Genomic DNA, 24487 nt, shown 5'->3' with positions numbered 1-24487 from the left:
AGCATTTTGGGAAGCTAACCACCATACCAGCTCTGGACTGCTTACTCAGACTTTTTCATTTGCTTAAGCTATTGTCATTAATTTTTCTCTGTTACTCGGTGTTGGGGTTCAAAGAGAACTCTTTATTATCAAGAACTGCATTACAAAAATAATTATTCAAGCTGGAGGAAAAGGACTTAAAGAATCCCAAAACTATTTTTACTGAAGACCTTTTATAATAGAATTTTAATAGCAATAATGCATTTTACTAATGCTAAATAAATATTTTTAAGCATCTTGTGAAGTGAAGTGAAAGTCACTCAGTCATGTCCAACTCTTTTCAACCCTATGGAATGTAGTACATGGAATTCTCCAGGCCAGAATACTGGAGTGGGTAGCCTTTCCCTTCTCCAGGGGATCTTCCCAGCCCAGGGATAGAACCCAGGTCTTCCACATGCAGGCGGATTCTTTACCAGCTGAGCCACAAAGGAAAACCAAGAATACCAGAGTGGGTTGCCTATCCCTTCTCCAGAGGATCTTCCCAAGCCAGGAATTGAACCAGGATCTCCTGCATTGCAGGCAGATTCTTTACCAAATGAGCTATCAGGGAAGCCCTTAAACATCTGAAACATAACTAAACAAGCTAATCCTAAAAGAAATCAACCCTGAATACTCACTGGAAGAACTGGTGCTAAAGTTGAAGCTCCAATATTTTGGCCACCTAATTCAAACAGCCAACTCATTGGAAAAGACCCTGCTGCTTGTAAAGATTGAAGGCAAAAGGAGAAGGAGGTGGCAGAAGATGAGAAACTTGGATAGAATCACTGACTCAATGGACATGAACTTGAGCAAACTCCAGAGACATTGAAGGACAGGGAAGCCTGGCACGCTGCAGTCAGTGGGGTCACAGGGATTCAGACACAACTTAGGGACTGAACAACAACATAACTAAACAACTTATAAATGTCCCAAAAGATTAGACTAAGTCGATGAATTTCCAGATTCAAAACACACAGTAGAACTTTACACAACTACCATCAGTGAACAAAAGGATATAATGTCTACTGAGCAGCCAGTCACTCCAGAAAGCTGCTCCGTTTTTCAAAGCAGGGCTTGCAAGGCCATTTTTTTCTTAAGTTCATGGTGTGTATGTCTGTGTGCTAAGTTGCTTTAGTCGTGTCTAACTCTTTGTGACCACATGGACTCTAGCCCGCCAGGCTCCTCGGTCCACAGGATCATCCAGGCAAGAAGACTGGAGTGGGTTGCTATGCTCTCCTCCAGGGGACCTTCCCAACCCAGGGATGGAACCTGCATCACCTATGTCTCCTGCATTGTAGGTGGATTCTTTACCACTGAGCTGCCGGAGAAGCCCCTATGCTCGCGGTACTAATTTCTCAATTACAAGCCCATGATAACTGGGAACAACATTCAAAATATTTATCAATCTGTACAGTCTAGATGCTATACCATCAGAAGAGATGCTGGCTGTAGAAAAACGAATATATCCATCCTGGTGCCAACTGATGCCTTACCAGCCTGATGACACCCACAGCAGTCTGTATGGAAATCCTGCTTCCTAAAGAACTGACCACATTCTGTGTATTCAGTGATAGAACACATGGGAGAAAGCCTAGATCGTGCACACAATGCCTTGGTCTATAGACACAGCTCTTTGCCTTTTGTGAGTTTCCTGATGGGTTGATTTAGAAGAAAATGAGACCCATGGATCCGTTAAGAGAGATTTTTGGAATATGATAAGCTAGCTTTTTAGCATATACTTTCCGTGACCATTGTTTGCCTGTATTCAAATGAGTGCTTATGCACAAGCATGCATACACACACACACACACACACACACACACACACACACACACACACGACACATAAAGTAGTGTGATTGCAATCACAAGTGCATTGAATTGGACCTGGGACAGCAATGCTGCTTCTTTTCATTCCAGGAACAAGAAACATCAGAACCCCCAGCATCCTGGATCTGCTTCTGGCATTCATGTTGCAGCTCCCAGTGTCTAAAAGACTACTATTTTTGATGCGCAGCTGTTGAGTTGAAACATCTGATAGTTTCTCTTCTCCAGGCGGGTTTGGTGCAAGATACCAGTAAACGATCATTTGTTTCAGTTCTTATAAGCGTCTAGAGACTAGAGAACAGTTCCTCCCACACAAGCTCCTTCTCTTCTGGCTTTCAGCCTAGGGGATCTTAGACCCCAGAGGAACCATGCAGAGCTCTGATCAGGCAGACCTGGGCTTTTATTCCTCAATGACTGTGGGGACCCATCTGGCTTTCAAGGCTGATCAGCTGGACAACAGGCACATCCAAGGTTACCCCCAAGGTCACCCCCATACCTTGGAGTCCACACTAAGTGCTTGCCGTGGCTGAATGAAGCTCCTTTTGCCTTCTTCCCCGTGGATTTGGAGACTCACCGCTCTGATTCACTGGAGCAGTCATTTGTGTACTCGGAGGCCATTGGTGAAATATCCCTTTCAGTTCAGGGGGAAGAAAGTGGTCAAAACATTTAACAACTGGTAAGATTTAACAGGGCATCTCTGGTGGTTCAGACAGTAGAAGAATCTGCCTGCAATACAGGAGACCTGGGTTCGATCCCTGGGTGGGGAAGACCCTCTGGAGAAAGGAAAGGCTGGCTACCCACTCCAGTATTCTTGCCTGGAGAATCCCATGGACAGATGGCAGAGGCCAGAGCACTATCCAGCTGGATTGGCTACTGGACACAGAGTTTGAGCAATTTCCTGAAGGAGCCTTGTCATAGTCTCCAGGGACTCAAGGAAGCAGCTTTTTGCTTGTTGGGGAGGGAGGTATCTCCACATCTTAACAATAGGCAGGTCTGCTGCAGACTGTTTCTAATGGAGAATATCCAGCCTCAAGTCTGACCAATCACCTTGTTTATCTATCCTCAAGGTATTTATCAATCTTGCTCACATGATGACCCACAATTGGATAATTCACAAGGTCAGAAAGACATCCCTCTATGTCAATAGCCAGATGGTCTTTCCCCATATCTGGAGAATTATTTAAGATCATTTACAAAAATGTAATCAAATTGTTATCATGTGCAAATGAGAGATTATAATAACATAAATACCAGTTTGAAAAAAAAAAGTGAAAGAAAGTTAATCGCTCAGTCATGTCTGACTCTTTGCTACCCCATGGACTGTAGCCTGCCAGGCTCCTCTGTCCATAGAATTCTCCAGGCAAGGATACTGGAGTAGGTAACCATTCCCTTCTCCAGGGCATCTTCCTGACCCGGGGATCAAACCCAGGTCTCCTGCATTGCAAGCGGATTCTTTACCGTCTCAATCACCAGGGAAGCCCAGTTTGCACCCGTTTATTGCCAGTTTATTTCTGACGTAGCATATACTGAAGTTTGTTGGAATCAGTAGTGGAGGGTCAGATGTTAAAATGACCCCGATATAATTTTAGTTTGCTCCAGTGTAAGTGTGATGCTGTGTGGTGCTCGCCAGTCAGGCTATGTCTGTCCTCTGGGCTCTTGTCCTGGCCACCACATTTGTGGAGAAAGTGAGGCAAGAGTAGACATATCCGTGTACAGGTAAGGAGTTCTAGAAATGTGTCATGTGTGTGAAGATTGAAGGATGTTTCCCTAAGGGGGTCATGAATGATGTCTTCCAATTTTCATGAGGCTTTGCTTGAAGGAAGAGATAGACTTATTCTGTGTTGCCTCAAAAGGGTGAAATAGGGGCAGTGAGCAGAAGTCAAAGGGAGGGAGAATTGGGTTCAATTTAAGGAAGAGTTAACAGAGAGGAAATTAACAATATAGCAATGTAAGTTCAAGGTCATTACAATTCATTTCAAGAAACATCTGTGAGACACTCACCATGCCTCCGTTATTATGTGCAATGGTGTAAACATAAAAAAGAGTATAGGAACTTCAGTCTACAATAAGATACAGATATGGAAAGAATTAATAAGAAAACATCAGACATGTGCCCTAAGAGATGCTTTTATAAGAGTACAAAGGAGTAAGGGAGTGATTCATTCTTCTAAGGGGATTGAGAAAGTGTCTATAAAAATAGAGTAAATGACAGATCTAGCATTTGAAGAATGAATCTGTTTGAATAAAACAGACAGACGGACAAGAGATGGAAAGTATTCCAGGGTGAGGGAAGAGTATGTGTAAAGCCTAGGGAGGACCTTCAAGTTGTATCTAGAAATCTCTAACAGCTTTGGAATTGATTTTTTCACTAGGGAATGCTGGTTGATATTCTCTTGGGATATTCTACACACATGCAATGAACCAGAATTTTAATTCTTCTTTCATTGGGAAGCATTTTTTATGTTTCTACATTTGTTTGCTTTTCCTGTTCAATAGCCCTAATCTTCCAGTCACTCTGGAAGGAAATTAACTAGCAAAAAAACACTTTTTGAATTTAGGGAAAGAGAAACATTCAAATAGGAGTAAAATTTAAGTTAGTTTTGGTTTCAATGTGTTTTTTTTTTTTTTTCCCCAATTTGGCCTTTTTTTACTTTACACAAGAATAAGCTTCTACATTGATGGCTTCGGAGAGTGTGTTGCAATTTAAAGAAATATATACGATATCCTGAACCTTGGCTGTTGGAGGGTAGATTGGAACTCTGCAAATGGCTAAAGATTTGGTGAAAAAGATGGATGGTACATCAAGGGTAGTACCAGTCTTAGTTTAAAAAAAATGATCATCTGAAGGGTCCCACACTCAGTTAGATATATAAAAATGTTCAAAATTGCTTCAAATAATTTTTTATTAAAACACTTTTTATGAAAATTGCATGTGTTAGTTTTTTTTTTATTATTCCTTTCAAGTAGCTTTGAAAGTAGTATTTGCTTTATAGTGAACAATAAAAATAATGAAAAAACAAAATATTTCCAGGTGAGGTCTCCTGATACTTAAGTATAGAAAGATCTGTTTTGAGACTGATAAACTGATATTAAAATTATTCTATTTGCCTTTAAGCATAATATATTATGTCATAAAAAATGATGCTTCTCACAAACTGAATTCTATGAAGTTTTTTTCGCCCCTCAAGGTCTTTTGGTACTTTTATCTCTGCACAAGGACTTCTTGTCAATGCAATTCATAGTGTTTGCTTGTTGTTGCAATCAGCATTAATTTTGTCTTTATGCCGGTCTCTTTTTTAAAAAAATTAATTTTTATCAGAGCATAGTTGATTTAAAATGTGTTAGCTTTTGCAGTACAGCAATAATTTTAAAATTCTACTTATTTTATATCCAAACCTTGAGGTTCCTGGTCCTCTATTCATTAAGCTAGAACCATAGAATGAGGATGAATGGACCCCAGGAACCAAAAATTATGGAGAAGTGGGCTGGTTGATGGCAGCTGAGCCAAGAGGCAAACCTCTGCTTCTTTCGGGCCTGGGGACTTAGGGATGTCCTGGTCCTTGTCTGCTGGTCCTTCTGCCTACTACAGACCCACCCCATCACTACTGTGGGGGCTGGGGAGGGTCAGCCTTGTGTCCCGCTGACAAACACAGATGTCTGTCATGCCTGGATTTGAAAAGTATCCCTCCCCCCACCCCCACATTTGTATGCAAAGTAAAAATTACTAAATATCCCCAAATCAGAAACTGACGACTTCCAAATAGCAAATAAGTGTTCTTAAATGATGACTATTTTATACCCTACAACAGAAATGTCTGTTGGGTTTGCTGCCAGGTGCCACATTATCACTTAACCAAAAAGTTCTCTGCAAAAATAACTTCCCCGACGGGAACCGTGGTATGTGTACAGAGGGATCTATTTATGTTTCAGTTCAGTTTCAAAGATTTTTTGAGAAATGAGCTGAATGGATAGAATTTAAGCGATATATGCACCTCTGGAAAGACGTGGCAGATGTTAGCTCTTGAATGGGTGGAAATAGAAATGGCAAATGTGCGTTCCATGAGTAGACTTATTTAGGTTTTGGGGTGTTGTGCTGACTTTTTAACATAATCTACAGCAGGAGTTCCTTAATGTGAACCATGCTGAAACTTTTGATTTGAGGAGTTGCTGGCCATCCTTCGGCTTCTTGGATGCCAATGCTTCATAGGACAGAGGTTCCCAGAAGGGATGCATTGAGTGTGCCAAAGTGCTGGCCACTGGGACAGGCGCTTTACATGGGTTACCGCCTTTAATCCTCACACCCTTTTGGAACAATTGCTCTCTGCAGGTGAGGAAAGGAGGCCCAGGGCCGCTGAGCTACAGGGCTCTGAGGTCCTGAGTTGTTTGCTCTGACTGTGCCTCTTATTGCCTCAGCAACCAAGTTCAGCCCTTGGTTCCCAGGATGCTCTGAACTTGCCCCTTCGGTGAACCCGTCTTGTATTTTAATTACCTCCTCCTGTTGGGTGTCAGGGATGGGTCATGTTCACTGCCTCATCCCCAAGACCCAGCACAGAGCTGGGAACCTCACTGGGGCTTCTGTTTGATGAGGGAACTGAAGCTGTTTAAGTAACCAGAGCAGAAAGTGTCTTCAGAGGCCAAAGAGGGATCAACCTGAACTGGGATGAATGGGAAAGGATTCCTAGAAATGGAAGTTGCAATTCACCATCAAGAATGAGTAGAATTTCAAGCCAGGATGCTAATATGAGAAGGGTGGGGTTAAGAAGTGAGGGGCAAATGGTGGCCTTTTTGTCAAGAAAAATGCACAAAATTGAATGAGGCAATTCTTTTATCTTAATGTGTCTTGGTTTTCTTCTAGCTTCCTAAAATCGTACCTGGCAATTTGGAAAAATTGAGCTTTTCTTCTCCCCAAAGTATAAATCTAATTTCACTCATCATAACAAACGCAAATTTATTTAGAGCGAATTCACAGGTTTCGGCCACTTAATTGAAGATATATGGCATGTGTTTAATATTTTCAATTTAGGAAGATATTTCTCAGTCATCTCAAAACTTGATTTGAAAATAATGTTTTATATTTTTAATCTGAGCTTATTTAAACTGTTGTTCAGATAATACAAGTTTAACTTTTCTTATAATTAAAAAACATTTTACATTTTGGAGAAAGTTTAATATTCTGAGATACTAAATCTGTTGGTTCTTGACACTACAGTTAGGAGCAAAATTCTAGAGAAGGAGGTTAAATACATATGTATTCTTTATTGTTTGTCTTTTAATCTTTTAATGAGCTTGGACAGGCTCTAAGAAAAACTGCTTCTTGGTATTCAAAACAAGAGACCAATCTCTTTAGAACATGAATGTGCAGTCAGATGAAGGCTTCCAAGCTTTCAAGCGCTCCCATTTCGGAGTTGAGCTCTCCCTACTACTGGAGGAAAGGTAGACGGAAAGAGGCTAATGTTACAAGCTGTTTCTCTCAAGGCAATTAACCTGTCTCCACCTCCTTCCCTATACATAGAGCCTTTTGATGCCAACCTGCCAGGAGCCCTGCACTCAAAAACAAACATTTCCCAGTTCAAAGAGGCAGTCTTAGGCTTCTGCTTAAAGTGAGATTGAAAGAGTTGTTTGCTTTCTTGCCTCTCTAGACTAGCGAAGGAAAGCTGGAGCCTCCACATGGGGCTCACTTTTTCAACAGCAACTTCTTTCCAAAGATAAGCTGGCTAGGGAAAGAGATGGACCTTCTCAAAGGCACTCATGGAAGGTGGATCTGACTCACCTTGGACAAGACCAGGTGACTCGACCGAGTGAAGAGAAGCAAGATGTCCTTCTTAAGTGAACAGATGAAAATAGGCTATTAACAAACCTAAAGAGATCTTTAATAGAATATATGATTTTTCAGGAAGCATCACAGATCTGCAGGATGACAGAGGCTCTAATGACAACAGCCCAGCAGAGGGGGTCCCAGGGACATCATTGCTCTCAGGGGAAGTTACATATGCTGGGAAAAGAGGGCACCAGGGCACAAGCCTGCTCCCCAAGACCAGTGATGCCACCTGAGAGACAGAAATCGAGTTCACTGACTTCAGAGTCACTGAGATCTGCACTCAAACTCCCCCACATACCAGAAGAGGGTGCGAGGTGCTAAAATAAATGACAAAGTAGGAGGCGGGGATGCACACTGACTCAGGGGGAAGAAATGCAGCCAAGAGCATCATGGGGTGATTGGAATGTTCAAACCCTAATCTTAGAGGTATGTGCCTCTGTAAAGCTGAAAGACTTCACCTCAACACATTTTGAATTATCTGTGACATTGATGTCTATGGTCACAGTTAGGTTCTGCAGTAAGGACTAATGGCAGTTGTTCATCCAAGAGGCATTTAATAAATATCAGTGATGTTAGGACATCGTGCTGGGACTTGTGAAGCATGTGAAGATATGCAAGAACTGTGTCTCAAAGTTATTTAAAGGGCTTATTCATTATTTTTAAAGGGTGTGTACACACACACACATATATATATAATATACATTGTTGTTGTTGTTCAGCCTCTAAGTTGTGTCTGACTCTTTGGGACCCCAAGGACTGCAGGATGCCAGGATTCCCTGTCCATCATCAACTCTCGAGAGTTCGCTCAAACACATGTCCGTTGAGTCAGTGATGCCATCCAACCATGTTATCTTACATTGCCCCCTTCTCCTTTTGCCTTCAATCTTTCCCATCCTCAAAGTCTTTTCCAATGAGTCGGCTCTTCACATCAGTTGGCCAAAGTATTGGAGCTTCAGCTTCAGCATCAGTTCTTCCATTGATTTCCTTTAGGATTGATTGGTTTGATCTCTTTGTTGTCCAAGGGACTCTCAAGAGTCTTCTCCAGCACCGCAAATCAAAAGCATCAATTCCTCAGTGCTCATGCTTCTTTATATGTACATATGTGTATATGTACATGTACCTATATGTACATATACACATGTATATATTCTGTTTCTAAGTTATAAATATATTGATAAAAAAGTTTTTCAAAAATTGGCTAGAATTCTAGATTTTGCATGAGGTTGTCTGGCATCAGTTGATGAAAGAGAAGTCGTGGTCTTTGCTGTCTTAGAAGACACTGGATAACTTTCTAAGCACCAGAGGAAAACTCTTCCATGGTTGGAGAAGAGCCGTGAAAAACAACTGAATCTATAAAGTAGCAAATAAAAGGGTTCTGATTCAGCAATGCCCCTGGGTAACTGTGGATGGGCTTCTTTTTTTTCCCCTTTGATTTTTTAAAAAATTATTGGAGTATGATTGCTTTACACTGTTGCCTTAGTTTCTGCTGTGTAAGTGAATCAGCTTTGGGTGTCCATATATTCCCTCCCTCTTGAGTCTCCCTCCCACCCCACTCCCATCGCTTCCCTCATCACAGAGCCCCAAGCTGGGCTTCCTGTTCTACACCACTGCTTCCCACTGTGCTCAGTCATACGGACTCTGCAGCCCTGTGAACCATAGGCCCCCAGGCTCCTCTGTCTGTGGAATTTTCCAGGCAAGAATACTGGAGCAGTTTGCCTATTCCTACTCCAGAGGATCGTCCCAACCCAGGGGTTGAAACTGTGTCTCTTGAGCCTCCTGCGTGGGCAGGCGGAATCTTTATCACCAGTGCCACCTGGGAAGTCCGAACTTCCCACTAGCTAAAGCAATGTGAACAGGTTTACTAACCACCGAAGACTCAGTCCGCGAGAAGAAAAGCATCTCCTTCAAAGCATTGGGTGAGGATTCCATTTTCTAACAGTGGCCTGTGGCAGATGCTCTGTAAATATTGGTTCTTTTCCCAAGATACTTTCTCTTTGGTTGTACTTCAATATCCTGGAATAACATAGACTATTTCATACATTGAAGTCGTTTTCAAACATTGACTTCCAATTGGAAAAGCTCACGAAGGGGCAAGTTGGCTTCTTTAGCAATATGGACCCCAACAAATCCTAAAATCTACTCTCTTCAAACCATGTTATAATGTTGGATCAATTATCAAATGCTTTTTAAGTGCATGGCTTGGGGAATTGACCAGAGGACAATAAAGGAAAGCAAAAGCACAAATCCAGAGAGGTGAGCACTACAACTCTCGGCAGCCCAAGCTGCCCTGCTATTCTGGGAGGCTAGAGCTTTGGACTTAACTTAGCAGGGAGCTGATGGGTTAGGTGAACCCATGTAAAACCAGGATCTTCAAAGGCTCATGCCCTCTGTGAAAGGATGAACCAAAGTATATCCCTCCACAAAATGTAAGTGACCAGGGACGTTATCTAGTGTCAGTGTTGATTCTGGTAAGAGGAAAGAAGTGTTCTCTGAGAACTTAACCAACTGCACATGGGTTTCAGATATTATCTATAGGAGGCAGGTGGTCTGCAAAACATCAAGCCGAGAGGGTGACTTTTTGGTGCCAAATTGGTGGTAGCCCCAGGCACTTGGGACCTTTACTCTTCTCAAGAATGGATTCAAAGAAAGTTCCAAAATTCCTGAGTTAAAAAAAGATCATAGAGTACATGTGTAAACAAGGAACAATGAACAAGGGTCTGCAGAAACAATATACAGCAGAATAAAGCCAGAGAATATCAGATATTGAATTTACTAGATAAAAATATAAAGTAACTATGTTTAAAATAGGAAAGATCTCCTGGAGGAGGGCATGAAAACTCACTCCACTATTCTCGTTGGAGAATCCCTTGGACAGAGGAGCCTGGGTGAGCTGTGGTTCCTAGGGTCACACAGAGTTGGATATGACTGAAGCAATTTAACACATATGTTTAAAATAAGAAAAGGATAAGTTGAAAACATGAAAAAAAAGACAGTATGAAAATTGATGAGTTATCTTTGAAAAGCAACAATGCATTGTCCAGAAATAAATCTAAAATGAATAAAGTTTGAAACTTTATTTAGTTTTAGTGCAGCAACTAAAGGCAGTTTAGACAAACTCCATTGGAGAAATCCCACCAGAGAAGTTCCATTAGAAAAGCTGAGCAGAGAAATGCAGAAAAGCAAGTGAATCTTGGGAAGTTTTGCTGACTTTAGTACAGAAGTGGAAAACAATGTCAGAAATACACATAAAGTGAGAAGGTATATAACTTAACCCACATTTAGCTGGACTTGTGGAAAGATATGATAAAATGAATACAGGGTTATTCATGTAACATTGAACAGGTGGTGGTCAATATTCTGGAATTCATAAAACTTCTGAATTCCTAAATTTAGGCGTTTTAATGAATTGTGATTAGGATAAAACAACCCTCCCTGCTGAAAACCTAGGATAAAGGAGGTGATTTGAAAAGCAGAGGAGAGAAAAGAGGAATGACCTAAAAGGAGCCACAATTAGACAGGAAGTTGCTTCTGCAGTGGGGACAGTAGGAGGTAAAATGAAGAGCAGTTACAAGTCATATGTATACTTATGGCTGATTCATGTTGATGTTTGAGAAGAACCAACACAGTTCTGTAAAGACATTATCCTTTAATTAGAAAAATAAATAAATTTAAAATTAAAAACAAGTTCAGAGGGCTGGGAGAAACCAACTCAACCCAAAGCTGTATACCCAGTGGAAATGTCTTCCAGCAAAATAAAGATATTTTTCAGGCAAACAGCAGTGAATGAGAGAATCAATTAGTAGCAGATCCTCACCCTTGAAACATCTCTAGAGGATACACTCCGTAAGGAAGAAAAATGACCCCAGAAAGATGGTCAGACACAGATGAAGGATTGATAAGTAAGGAAAATACGTGGGCACCACAAACACAGTTGCTTTTACAGATTCATTCATTCAGCAGAGAGCCATTTGCAAAGGTTTAAATACTCAAAATTGGCACAAACCTAAGAGAATATCTGCAGGGAAAAAAAAATAGGCAATAATAAACACTTGGTTTCATTTGCTAATTAGAAAGAAAGCAAAGAGAGTTTCCATGTATTTTTATTTTCTACTCCTGGAGCTCTGAGGTGAGTACACAAATGCCTATTTTATATGTATGTGTGCATGCATGCTTAGTTGTGTTCAACTCTTTGAGACTTTATGGACCACAGCCCGCCAGGCTCCTCTGTCCATGGGATTCTCCAGGCAAGAATACTGGAGTGGGATGTTGTGCCCTCCTCCGGGGAGCTTCCCAACTCAGAAATCGAACCCATGTCTCTTATGTCTCCTCCCCTGGCAGGCAGGTTCTTTACCGTAATGCCACCTGTGAAGCCCTTATTTTTATACATTGGATGTAACATACATGCACATATATTCTTTGGTATACCTAAACCATTTCTTAATATAAAGGCTTAAATATTGCCTCCCAATCCACCTTGGCTATTATAGATAACAATAAATTTTGAATAAAAATTTCAAAAATTTTCTTAGCATGTCATTTCTGCACAAGTGGGGTAGATGAGAATCGAGAGGGAAAAGGAGAGAACTTGGCAGTCGGAGAATGCAGCACTCTCTAGAAGCTCTTGACATCCATAATTAGGTAATAGATGAATGGCAGGAGAAATGCTACCGTTGGATGATGCAATCTGTCAGAGTATTTCTGGACACAGCGTGGTCACGTGGCCTTTTGTGTTTCCTTCTTCGCTGTGGTCTAAAGGAAGCTCAAACCCAGTTTGTGGCCAGCTTCTAAGGCTTTCCCTGCAGCGGGGGTCTAGCATGACTTTTCTCTCTAAGGGCTCCTCAAGGCATCCCAGCGCTGGGCCCGATTTGAGGCTGGGGGCTGGTAGCTCTGGGTAGTGAGAGGGAGTCTTGCAGTTCGGTGGAGGGTAACCCGGGAAGGGGAAAGAGCAGAGGTGGCTAAAGAGTTCCCTGTGCTTCCTCCGTCAAAGCACGTCCCAGGCTGTACTGTCAGGGGCTTTCTCTCCCCTGGACTGCATGCTCCTTGAAGGCAGGGTCCCTATCGGTGTGGTTCTTCACCGTGTAGCCAGCAGTACAGGCACGGGCGAAGGTGCCCATAGGAGGAATTCTACAAATGCACATCAAGTGATCAAAGAAATGATGCATCATGGGCCAGGCAATCCTGGTTTTCCTACAGCTGTCCTCCTGTGACTGAGCCAAGACGAGACGTGTTCTGAGTGTTTGGATCCTTTATAAATGGCCCTCTGCGGAGTGAAATAATATGTGAGTTTTACATCTTTTGTTTTGCATTATATTTGTGAGCCCTGTGTGTTTTCTTAGCTCTGTTCCTATCCCACTGCTCAGTGTAGAGGTCACGTGCTCACAAGCATGTGTGTGCTTGTGAAGATCTGTGCATGCCCATGCACACACCATATACTCACACACACACACACACACACAACACACACACCATATACTACACATACCACACACAAAACTCATGTAACACAACACATACTGCACACTTATACATACCACACTACACACACATCACACTCACATATTGCACATACCACATCATGTCTAATATAGCACACACTATACATCACCCACACGTACCTTACACACACACTCCATACAACACACACCAGATATTACACATATCACACATGCACATACACCACACGAAACACATAACACAACATACATACACACTTATACACACCACACCGCATGCACAACACACACTCACACCATACACACACATCATACATATTCACACACACATCATACACCACACAGCACACGTCATTTACAAGCAAGCATTCCACAACGCTTTCACGCCACCATCTGAGGATTCTAAAGAGAATATCAAATGAAATATTTTAAATTATTTCACACACACTATCAGGGCTTCCCAGGTGGTGCAGTGGTAAAGAATCTGCCTACTAATGCAGGAGACATGGGTTTGATCCCTGGATGGGGAAGATCCCCTGGAGGAGGAAATGGCAGCCCACTCCAGGATTCTTGCCTGGAGAATCCCATGGACAGAGGAGCCTGGCAGTCTACAGTTCATGGGGTCTCGAGAGTCAGACGTGACTGAGAGACTGGGCACACACCAGGTCACAAGAGTATGAATTCACAAAAAATAAGACACTGCAACTGAAGAAGCACTAGAGAACAGGAGTCACCTGCCTTCCAGCAGAGGGGAAAGCGACAGGCACGTCAGCCACCACTCAGAAGCTGTGCGTGGGCCTCTGGGGGTCACTCTAGAAGGCTCTTTCCACCTTCTAGGGAGAGAGAAGGGCCTGAGGAGTTTCAGAGAGCACTTCTGAAAAGTCCTTTTGTTTACTCCGGCTGTGTCACATCCCCGGCCCCATGCCCCGCTGGCTGTGTGCCCTGTTTCTGGCGGGAACTCTGACCTACGTTCCTTCATTTCAGAACTAACCAGAACTTCGTGCTGTCTCTGTGGGCCTCAGGAGTGGGAGGGCGTGCCTGAGCCTCCCCCAGCCGGATCCCCAGGCAGGGGCGTCGCAGGGCCAGCGGGCCTGTGGCAGGGTCCCGGCAGAGGGGGTGGCCTTCTCAGGTGACCTCTCACTGAGTCTCCTTCTCCAGGAGAGCTTATCTGGTTGCTGGGACGTGGGCGACCTGGGCGACATGGAGATGGGTACCCTGGGTTTCGTAGGATGGGTTAGCTCTCTAGATGGGACGGGAGTCTGAGAGCTGCTGACTTATTTGCAGAACTGTGTCTGCCTTTCTGGTTTGTTCCCTCAGTGGCTCAGGATTTGATCAGAGGATAATAGCCACACAACCTCCGTGGGAGTCCAGGAGCAAGGTAGCCGGTGAGCCGTGTGTTCCCTTAGTGTGACAGTGTGTCCAGGACAGCCCTCCCTACTAGCTTCCAGAAAGATGGGGCGCGGGGCAAGGTAGACCCCCAGTCAGAGCCAAGAAAGATCCAATGTTCTTATAGGCAGCCTTCCCCTTCTCACCTATCTGCCTAAACCACAGACCTCTGACCCTCTTCCTTCAAGACTTTTCTAAGACTTTATTTACATGAGTGAGTTAGGTGGGTGGGAAAGAGAGAAATGAAAGTCGAGTCTGCCTTGACCCAACCCTCCCCAGGACAAACCTTGGTCTTGGGATCAGAGACCCTTCAGTTTGGAGGGGACAGAGCAGAGCAAATTGTTGAGGAGTGGGGAGAAGGATGGTAGCGGGGAGGGGTCGGGCAGATAGGACCACAGGGAGGGACTTCCCCAGAAATCGGGCTCCTGCTTGGCCAGCCCTTTCAAACGTGCTGCGCTCCACTGAGATCAAATGCTTAGGAACTGGGCAGTTTTCCAAACCTGTCCTTAATTGTACTCTTGACAGCATGGCTTTATTATTGGTTTCTTAAGTGTGGTGAATGCCAAGAAAATCAGACACCATAAAATGAAGGCTAGATTTTAAAGCCAAATATTAACCATACCTTTCATGTTTATATATTTCCCAGTAGACAGCGCATTTTTATACCCATTTTGGAATGTCTCTTCATCATCACAGTATGAGTTATGCAAAGCCTTATGCCCACGTTGCATAGGAAAAAACCCTGAAACTCAGAAAGGTGAAGTAATTTGTCTCAGGTCACACAGCTAAGTCAGGAGAGGAAGCAGGTCTAGGAATCGGGGCTTTCTTTCACCTCAGTAAAATGGAGGGTCTCTGTCCCTCTGCTGCTGATTAAGACTTGACCCTGGCTTTGCTACAAGGCTACAGAAAATTCACGCGTTGACAATCCTCACCCCCACCCTATGTTCTCTCACTTTCTCAATGAAATTGGTCATGATTCATATAGACATCCCTGAAAGTTGAAAATATGAGGGATTCTGAATTGTAACGTCGAGAAAAAGTGTCTTCTGAGCTATAAGGAAATGCCATGGAAAGAAGTTGAATTTGTCACAGTCTCTTGGGTAGATAATTCAATTCTGTACATTCTCCTGGGGACAATCCATAGGTTAGAGAATCCATCAGTTATCAAGTTCTGGAAAGGTAAATGCGTTGTCCAAATTTAGATAAAGACTCTACTCAGAAGTTGGCATGATCTAGGAAACATAAATCCTGCACCTTTTTTTTGCCAGTGCAAAGCAGGCAGGGTCCTTTAGGAAGCAAAATGCTTCCAAGAATTGGGTGATGATTTATAAGAGAAATTCTGGCACTGAAGCTCAGATGTGACCTTCACAAAAGAAACATCTAGTTTACAAGCCCAAGAAGTCCCATTCTTCCTTCTTTATTGCCCTTTGTAAAAGCGAGAGTTTGCCTGACCGGAGTAGCTCCTTGTCATCTTGTTGAGCAAAAAAGTAAACACATCTGGATGGTCTATGACTATAGAAGTTTGTACATCAAAAATTATTTGGTGGGGCCAGGAAGTAAATATTCTTTCAATGTGGTCCATCTGTGTGATAGTTCCAAAGATAAAAAGAAATAGAAAATTTGGATGTCCCATTTCATGCCATGGGGAAAATGTCCTCTGATGCATTGTTGTTTGATGTGAAAACAACTCAGTGTTTTGGAAAGCAAAATTTAGCCGTTTCTCTAAGATGCAAAATATGCCAATTTTTTGATCCAGCAATGCTTCCTCTAGGAGTTTATCATAGACACATCCAGATGAATATAGAGAGGTCCACTCAGTGATGCTTATCTTAGCATTGCTTATTAAAGTAAGCAACTAGCAACAACTCGCCTGTCAGTCAATGGGCAATAGGTTGGTTAAGTGGTGGTCTAGTTATGTAGTAGAGTATTATGAAGTTAATAGAGAAAAAGAGATAGACTTCTATGTACTACTGTGAATCTATCTCTATCATGCATAAAGCAGATAAAGCAAATTACTGGATAGTTTGTATATTGGGTTTCTATGTTTCTTTGCGAAAAGTAAAAGTAAAGGACAGATATACATAATATATGTTTAAGATTATATGTTCATGGGCTTCCCCAGTGGCTCAGCAGGTGAAGAATTCGCCTGCAATGCAGGCAAACAGGAGACATGGATTTGATCCCTGGATTGGGAAGATCTACTGAAGGAGAAAATGGCAACCCACTTCAGTATTCTTGCCTAAAAAATCCCACGGACAAGGGAGCCTGGAGGGCTACAGTCCATGGGGTCACAAAGAGTCAGACACAATGGAGCAACATAATATCAGTGGTATATAGACATTAATCCCAATCTCCCAATTCATCCGCCCACCTTTCCCCTTGGTGTGCATATGTTGGGATACCAAATAAAAAGTAAAAATAAAAGGGTATATATACATAAAATATATTTAGGGTTCAGTTTATTTCAGTTTAGTAACTCAGTCATGTCCGACTCTTTCCAACCCCATGAACTGCAGCACACCAGGCTTCCCTGCCCATCATCAACTCCCAGGGCTGACTCAAACTCATGTCCATCAAGTCGGTGATGCCATCCAACCATCTCATCCCCTGTCTTTGCCTTCTCCTCCCCCCTTCAATCATTCCCAGCATCAGGGTCTTTTCAAAGGAGTCAGTTCTTCACATCAGGTGGCCAAAGTATTGGAGTTCTGCTTCAACATCAGTCCTTCCAGTGAATATTCAGAACTGATTTCCTTTAGGATGGACTGGTTGGATCTCCTTGCAGTCCAAGGGACTCTCAAGTGTCTTCTCCAACATCGCAATTTAAAATCATCAATTCTTTGGTGCTCAGCTTTCTTTATAGTCCAACTCTCACAGTCATACATGACTACTGACAAAACCAAAGTTTGACTAGATGGACCTTTGTTGGCAAAGTAATGTCTCTGCTTTTTAATGTGCTGTCTAGGTTGGTCATAATTTTTCTTCTAAGGAGCAAGTGTTTTTTAATTTCATGGCTGCAGTCACCATCTGCAGTGATTTTGGAGCCCTCAAAAATAAAATCAGACACTATTTCCATTGTTTCCCCATTTAAGGTTATATGTTCATAAATAATGGACTGGAAAGAGATATACCAGGTTTGAATGATTTTCATGTATTGGGAGAGAGAATGAGGAAAGACTTTCTTTTCCTCTTCCTTTTTATCTTTCCCTTCTTCCTCCCTCCCTTCCTTTCTTTTTGTAGACAGCCCAGTATTTTTATGTTTCTTTTTCTTTGAGCAAGTACTACTTTGAGAACTTCAAATGTCAATAAAAATATTAAGGAAGAAATAAACAACCTGTCTGGGGAGCTTGTTGTATTCTAGGCAGAATGCTAAATATCATGCATATGCAATCTCGTGGGCTACTCACCATGGCTCTGTGAGGTAGGAAATGACCTTGATCCTGTCTTACAAATGAGGACAATGACAATCAGAAAAACTTACAAACTCACCCAAGTTCACATAGCTGGTGAGAGCAGAGTAGAGACCCACCCGTCTTGGGGCTCCAGACAAGGAGATCATGTTCTTCCCCCAACCCAAGGACTCCCACCACTGTGAGTGGTCTATGTCAGAAGATCTACAGGAAACCATGAAAGGATCTGAATGGGGGACCAAGAGATTTGATTTCTCCCAGACACAGACTTCTCAGGTGGTGCAGTGGTAAAGAATCCATCTGCCAATGCAGGAGATGCAAGAGATGTGGGTTCAATCCCTGGGTTGGGAAGATCTCCTGGAGTAGGAAATGGCAACCCACTCCAGTATTCTTCCTGGAAAATTCCCTGGAGAGAGGAGCCTGGTGGGCTACAGTCCATGGGGCCATAAAGAGTCGGACATGACTGATCAGGGGCACAGACAGAGGAAGGCTGGATCTCCCCACCCCTTTCTTTTTCCTGCAGTCCCAGAGGAGCAAGAAGAGAATTTAATTAGAGGAAAGAGGACCCACCAGAATAAGGTGGTGTGATTTTCTGTACCCGGCTAGTGATACAGTGAGCGAAGGTCTCAGGGACACGACCCCTGGACTTCCTTTTCAGGGAAGAAAACAATCTTTAAGTGTCAACATAATAGCTTCCCCACCCCAGCTCTTGAAGAAAGCCCAGGACAGCTCGATCTCAGTCATGCTGTTTTCCTGGGTGAACTGGGTCAAAGGTGGGGAAGTGAGAGAGGCTGCCCCATGGGTATGGGCATCGTTTCTTCTGGGAATAGGGTTTTGGCTCCTCAGCAAGTGGCCAAGGAGATCTGGTTACAGCCGGCCTGAGCTGGAGTCAAGGCCAGGCCTGGGGTCACGCAAGGCCTGAGAAGTGCCCGGGAACTAATTTATCCTCAGCCAAGTGGGGCAGGTTTCAGGGCCCCCTGCCCTCACCTCTCGGAGGCCGGACAGCACCCTCCTGCCAACTTCCCGGGGGCACCAATGACAAGGAAGCTTGAGAAATTGAGCATGTGAAGGTTCAAAAGTTCTTGTGAAACTGTTTCAAGAGGCCTGTTCTTTGACAAGGTGCACAACCCTGCTAATACAAAATTTAATTTCGATCCTGAACTCCTTCATCCTTAGAAAGCTTTTGTCTACCTGAACAAGTTTTCATCTTTTAAGATTCGGCACAGTTATGGCTTCCCCCGGCCTGGTTTGTCCAGCTCTAGACAGGTAAGGTCTGCTGCCCTGAGAATCCTGGGCCCCTCACAACCCTCCCCTTTCCATGGCCTCTGTTCCCTTTTCACATTTCACTCCTCTACTCAACAGTGAGCCCTGGAAAGGCATCAGGGTCCCCTCCCCAGCACAGAGCTGGCATAGTCAATAGTTCTAACCTGCTTGCACTGAACAGTAAGAGGTCATCTCTGTTGGACAGAGATGTGAACTGCCATGCAGGGCCCTGGTGTAGGGTTTGTGTGCCCCTTGGAGAAGGCAGATCCTTCCAAAAGAAGTCTCAGGAGAGTGGAAGGAAGAGCAGCCTGTGAGCGCTCTCAGAGGTGAAAGACCCACAAGGTATAATGAACACCTTATCACCTTCCTTTAGATGGGGAAACAGTGGAAACAGTGTCAGACTTTATCTTCTTGGGCTCCAAAATCACTGTGGATGGTGACTGCAGCCAAGAAATTAAAAGACACTTGCTCCTTGGAAGAAAAATTATGACCAACCTAGACAGCATATTAAAAAGCAGAGACATTACTTTGCCAGCAATATTCCGTCTAGTCAAGGCTTTGGTTTTGCCAGTAGTCATGTATGGGTGTGAGAGTTGGACTATAAAGAAAGCTGAGTGCCAAAGAATTTATGCTTTTGAACTGTAGTGTTGGAGAAGACTCTTGAGAGTCCCTTAGACTGCAAGGAGATCCAACCAGTCCATCCTAAAGGAAATCAGTCCTGAATATTCATTGGAAGGACTGATGTTGAAGCTGAAACTCTGATACTTTGGCTACCTGATGCGAAGAACTGACTCATTTGAAAAGACCCTGATGCTGGAAAATATTGAAGGCGGGAGAAGGTGAAGACAGAGGATGAGATGGTTGGATGGCATCACCAACTCAATGGACATGAGTTTGAATAAACTCCAGGGGTTGGCGATGAACAGGGAGCCCTGGCGTGCTGCAGTCCATTGTGTTGCAAAAAGTCAGACACAAGTGACTGAACTGAACTGACTGATCACCTTCCTTGCTGATGAGTCGAAACAAAGACACACTTAGGAAGACACATTCAAACAGAGAGAGTACTCTTGGAAGACAAATGACAGCAAACCCTTTCAGCTCCTGTTTGCTCCCCTCCAAGCTGATTGTGCATTTTTGTGCAGTCCACTAACTGTGGAACCAGACGTGGCGGCCCTAAAATAATATTCAGTACCACATGCTGAGCTCCCGCTGGAGCCTGAGTCTAGTTTAGCTGCTGTGCTTCTGTTACTTTATGGAACCTCCACATCAATCCTATGAAACGGTGATACTGTCTTCACTTTAAAGAGAACATAAAATGAGGCTTACAAAGGATGTTTTCTCAAGGGGATCCAGCTCATAAGGAGATGCTGACATCTGATTCCACTGTGCTGGCTCTGCTTCTAACTGACACGCTACTTGGGGTCAGGAAAACAAAGGCCAAGGAAGGGACTTCCCTGGTAGTCTATCTGTTAGGACTCACTGCCAAAGGCATGGGTTCAATCCCTGGTTGGGGAACTAAGATCTCTAAGATCCTACAGGCTACCCCTTGTGGCAAAAATAAATAAATAAAGCCAAAGGATATCACCATTCCCACTGCACCAGAAGCTAGTGGAAGAGGGGAAACACAATCAGGCAAAAGAAAGTTGTTGCCTTCAGAAAATCAGAGATTTCAGACCAAGGGGAGACATCACTCTGGAAATTTTACAAAACAAGCTGAGGGCAAAAGCCAACAGGTGTCTGTAGGAGATGCAGCACCTGCCCGTGTGTGGGACCTGGGTGGTGGAGAAAAGGTGATACAGTGACACCTATTCTCTTAACCTGCCATGGCAGAGGCTTTGAGACAGTTGACAAAGATTAAAAGACAGAAGGATGGGCAAGCTCTGGCCTCAGAGACGCAGGCTGTGGGAAAGGTGAAGATGAAACAACAAAGAATTCTGGTTGGGTGTGAAATGCTTGCAGCAGCAGCAGTAGCAGAAATTCTCAAACCATTAAGCTTGCAAATAAAACAGGAAAGGAATGGGTTGGGAGATGATGACTCAGCATAAGATGAAGTAGAAGCAGCAGATGAAAAACGAAATGACATTTTAAATCAATTTATTGAAACAAACTATTCCTAAGTACATAAATAAATAGTTGTAAGAGTTTATAGACTTGTTTTCTGAAGAATGCTGGGAGAAGCTTATTTAATGGTAGAAAGAAAAGTTATAAATATACTTGATTCATATATAATATTTTATTTTTTAAAAAAGCTTGTTAGGAACACACTAAATAATTTGTATGAGAGTAATCAGCATGCAAGTCTAGGTTTAAATCTAAGGAATAGTTAAGATCAATCTACACTTGACATTAAACAATGTAAGTCTGAACTATGTTGGGTCCACCATACATGGATATTTTTCAGTAGTAAATACTACAGTACTACATGGTCCATGGTTGGTTTAATTCAAGGATATGGAGGAACCATGGATAAGGAGTGCCAACTCTAAGTTATATGTAGATTCATCCTTTCACTGTTTAAGGGTCAACTGTATTTCAGAAACAATTATTAAGCAAAAAATATCAATACAAGGCCCTGTGGTAGATTCCAGGGCCACCAAGAAGAACTGAACATCGATTTTGCCTTTAAGTTAGAAGTAAACAATAATGTCCCAAGGGCGGGCAGTGGGGTGCAACCAGATTTGGCAATAAGGGGGCACATTTTCCATAGAGAATTAAAAAAAATAATAAAACTGACTAAGAGCCATTCTAAACAAAGTCAATGATAAAATACTCCACCTTCCAAGAAAGTCTTTTGTTGATTTAAGTCAGGGTTTGGCAAATTATAGCCTGTGGGCTAAATCCAGTTGGCTGCCTGGTTTTGTAAATAAAGGTTTATTGGAACTCAGCCATGCTCATTCATTTACGTATTATCTATGGCCCCTTTCTTTCACGCTATAAAGGCAGAATTATGTAGATGTGACGGAGACCAGATGGCTGCAAAGAATAAAATATTTGCTAACTGGCCCTTACAGAAAAAGTTTGCCAACCCCTGGTTTAAGTTATAAACAACAGTTGAAGTTACTACTGAGTTTTGATGCTATACATGTCAACTTCACATAACACATTTTTATGACTTGTCCTTCAAGCTAGGCTTCAGCAATACATGAACTGAAAACTTCCAGATGTATAAACTGGGTTTAAAAAAGGCAAAGGAACAAGAGATCAAATTGCCAACATTCGCTGAATCATAGAGAAAGCAACGGAATTCCAGAAAAAAAATCTAGTTATGCTTGATTGACGATGCCAAAATCTTTGACTGTATCGATCACAACAAGCTGTAGAAAATTCTTAAAGAGATGGGAATACCAGACCACTTACCCATCTCCTAAGAAACCTGTATGTAGGTCAAGAAGCAACAGTTAGAACCAGACATGAAACAATGCACTGGTTCAAAATTGGGAAAGGAGTATGACAAGGCTGTATATTGTCACCCTGCTTATTTAACTTATACACAGAGTACATCATATTAGGCTGGATGACTCACCAGTTGGAATCAAAACTGCAGGGAGAAATATCAACAAGCTCAGATATACAGATGATACCACTCTAATGGCAGAAAGTGAAGAGGAACTAAAGAGCCTCTTGAGGAGGGTGAAAGAAGAGAGTGAAAAAGCAGGCTTAAAACTCAACATTAAAAAAAACTAAGATCATGGCATATGATCCCATCACTTCATGGCAAATAGAGGGGGAAAAAGTGGAAGCAGTGACAGATTTTATTTTCCACAGTCCAAAGTCACCGCAGACAGTAACATGAAATTAAAAGACACTTGCTCCTTGGAACGAAAGCTATGAACAACCTAGACAGCATCTTAAAAAGCAAAGACATCACTTTGTCGACAAAGGTGTATATAGTCAAAGCTATGGTTTTTCCAGTAGTCATGTATGGATGTGAGAGTTGGACCATAAAGAAGGGTGAGTACAGAAGAACTGATGCTTTTGAACTGTGGTGTTGGAGAAGACTCTTGAGAATCCCTTGGACTGCAAGGAGATCCAACCAGTCCATCCTAAAGGAAATCAGTCCTGAATATTCATTGGAAGGACTGATGTTGAAGCTGAAACTCCAATACTTTGGCCACCTGATGCAAAGAGCTGACTCATTGGAAAAACCCTGATGCTGGGAAAGAATGAAGACAAAAGGAGAAGAGTGCAGCAGAAACTGAGATGGTTGGATGGCATCACTCACTCAATGGACATGAATCTGAACAAACTCCAGGAAATAGTGAAGGACAGGGAGGCCTGGTATGCTGCAATCAATGGGGTCACAAAAAGCTGAATACGGCTTAGCAACTGAACAACAACAACAACAATAAATGTTGTATTCTACGGGGAAGTTAATTCTACGACTTCTAGGCTATATAGTCTAGCCTGAGGGCTAAGCTATTTGCATTTGCTTTGAGAGTTTGTCTCTGGTTGGGCTAGTTTCTCCTCTCCAAACCTTATAATGTTCTTACCTCTAAGGAGCAGATGCAAAATGAGGGATGGTAACACTCTGATTGTAAAGCAGAAGGAACAAAACTTGAGTTACTACAGTTATTTTGTTCTGTGTGTCCATTTATAATTTTAATTCACATTTAAAACCTAAGATAATGAAGCAGTGTGTAAACTGCAAAGCATAAAGATTTTACTCTGTAAGTGCAAATTTTAGTTCCTGCATGTGCTATTTTATAGAATTTGAATAGTATTTTTTAAAACCCAAATTAATTTACTTAAAATATTATTTGGTTTTAAACTGAAGATGAGTTAAGAAAATCTGGGTTATTATAGATTATTATATGATTATCACTGAAAATAATTTTGTCAGCAAAAAAATAGTTTCAAAGACACTACACTTCCAAAGGCTTGTGACCCTTGACTAGTGACCACGTGGAAAGTCAGAGGGAAGACAGAGGTCATGGAAAAGTGCAAGGGTCATGAGAAATACTTCAGCATAGAGGGTCCCTAGTGGCTCAGATGGTGAAGAATCTGCCTGCAATGCAGGAGACCCAGGTTTGATCCCCAGGTCTGGAAGATCCCTTGGGGAAGGGAATGGCTACCCACTCCAGTAATCTTGCCTGAGAAATCCCATGGACAGAAGAGCCTGGTAAGCTACAGCCCGTGGGACTGCAAAGAGTCGGACATGACTAAGCGGCTGAGCATACAGTGGGTCGTGGAGGTTTCAGATGAGGATGGTCCTTTCATGTGTAGGAAATCAGCGTGTGTCCTATTTGTAGAAAATGCTTCTGTATAACCATGCTTATGAAGGTGTGAGTGTGGACATCGGTTTGTGTACCAGCCAGC

The 24487-nt window shown here is 42.7% G+C and overlaps 1 long non-coding RNA gene across 3 annotated transcripts in view; it reads left to right on the top strand.

The window, feature by feature from the left end:
- Positions 1–24487, top strand: part of LOC133073994 (uncharacterized) — a 68813-nt gene that overhangs the window by 8644 nt on the left and 35682 nt on the right. Inside the window, exon 3 of one of the 3 annotated variants that reach the window (XR_009697071.1) lies at positions 1938–3159. The exons of the other annotated variants lie outside the window; for them this stretch is intronic. This is a non-coding gene — a long non-coding RNA (uncharacterized LOC133073994). Of the gene's footprint in view, positions 1–1937; positions 3160–24487 lie in introns of those variants that run through there. 3 annotated transcript variants of the gene reach the window in all.

This window comes from Dama dama, chromosome 19 (assembly GCF_033118175.1).
Source record: "Dama dama isolate Ldn47 chromosome 19, ASM3311817v1, whole genome shotgun sequence".
Lineage (NCBI taxonomy): Eukaryota > Metazoa > Chordata > Mammalia > Artiodactyla > Cervidae > Dama > Dama dama.
Note: the sequence above shows the minus strand (reverse complement) of the source record. Positions and strands in the feature narration are given on the sequence as shown.